The sequence below is a fragment of the Crocuta crocuta genome, unplaced genomic scaffold (assembly GCF_008692635.1).
Source record: "Crocuta crocuta isolate KB4526 unplaced genomic scaffold, BGI_CrCroc_1.0 scaffold184, whole genome shotgun sequence".
Lineage (NCBI taxonomy): Eukaryota > Metazoa > Chordata > Mammalia > Carnivora > Hyaenidae > Crocuta > Crocuta crocuta.
Window position 1 is genome coordinate 3300588 of NW_027530006.1, and position 1899 is coordinate 3302486.

A 1899-nucleotide genomic window follows, 5' to 3' on the forward strand; every position below is an offset into this window, starting at 1 on the left:
ACCTTCAAAAATCTGTATTAGCAAAAAGTACAAGGGTGTCAGGAGCACTTAGGACTTTTAAGGGAAGTAGATAAAGAAAGACATCCAAATAGATGAAAATACCTTTAGAGGAGCCGCAGACACCAATCAAAAGAGTAAGGTTATTTTAATTATAATATCTCAGGAGTATGGTCTAATTCAAAATTTATGTAACTTTATGCTCATGAAATAGAAGAGTAGCAGCTTAATTCTAAGTGACTATATTTCTAAGCTCCAATGGTGTTTATCTTGATGAAAAAGAAAATATGTTTGTGGATTCCTGAACCTTAGAATTACAACAAGTATTTATTGAACTCTAAGGACATTACATAGTTTACCTGTTTATCTTCGGAACAACTCTAGCTGAGGTGCATATATTCCTGGCATTCCTTATTTACCTAAAAGGATATGGAATCTTAGAGAAATGAAGTAACTTATTAATGCCCAGACAATGGAGAAAAGGTTAGAGATGAGAGTAACCCAGGTCATCTGACTCCAGAGAGTACACTCTACAGTTTCTACCCCCACCCTGTATTCCTCCCTTGCAGGTTTGTGAAGCTTGAAAACTCATTCATTTAAACAGATGTGCCATGGGGCGCCTGGCTGGCTCAGTTGGTTGGGCGTCTGACTTCACCTCAGGTCATGATCTCACAGTTCGTGGTTTTGAGCCCCGCATCGGGCTCTGTGATGACAACTCAGAGCCTGGAGCCTGTTTCAGATTCTGTATCTCCCTCTCTGTCTGCCCCACCCCTGCTCGTGCTGTGTGTCTCTCTCTCTGAGAAATAAAAAAAAATTAAAATTTTAAAAAATATAATAAAATAAACAGTTGTGCCACTATGTCTCAAATTAGTTTTTTTCAGCATAGGCTAAATAAGTGCCCAGAATATGACTTAACCAACAATTATAGCCTCTAATACTCTAGGTATACTCTTTGAATATTTAGAGATCTCTAAATTACCTCTTTGGTATAAAAACTGTACCATGGAGTCAGAGGCACTAAAAAACATTGGTAAAATATTTTGATGTCCAGAAACTGGGTAAACACAAAAGTAAAAAACAACTATTTAAGTCCAAATGAGGTTGCAAGGTTGGGATGGGAGGAAAAACACAAACAAAAAAGAGAATTTTGTAGTTCTTATGAACTTACAATTCTCAAGATTCTTATTTAGGATCAAAGAGGAAAATGTAGGGACCATAAATCAGCTGCATATCACAAATCTTCAAGCTACAACCACAATTGAAATAAATCCCTGCAAATGCTAAGTGGTTTGTGTCATTTTTTTTCATGAGCCCACTTTCTCTAAAAAGGTTTGGAATACTACTCCCCAGTTCATGGTAGACAAAGTCTCAGTTCTCATTTCTTAGAAAGATGGGAGAAAACCCCTGTGTTTGGAATGATCTGCCCCCATATAAGTACCACAGACAATTAAGTCCCAGCCAGCTGTGCAAAAGTGACTATTTAAAAAATTACTATTGACAAAAGCCAAAGTATGGAAAGAGCCCAAATGTCCATCAACTGATGAATGGAGGGAATATTACTCAACTATCAAAAAGAATGAAATCTTGCCATTTGCAACAATGTGGATGGAACTAGAGTGCGTTATGCTATGTGAAGTAAGTCAGAGAAAGAAGAATATCATATGATTTTACTCATGTGGAATTTAAGAAATAAAAACAGGTGAGCTTAGGGAAAGGGAAGCAAAAATAATATAATATAACATAAAAACAGAGAGGGGGACAAACCAAAAGAGACTTTTAGATACAGAGAACAAACTGCAGTTTTTTGGAGGGGTACTGGGTTGGGGGATGGACTAAATGGGTGATGGGCACTAAGGAGGACACTTGTTGAGATGAGTACTGGGTGTTATATTTAAGGGATGG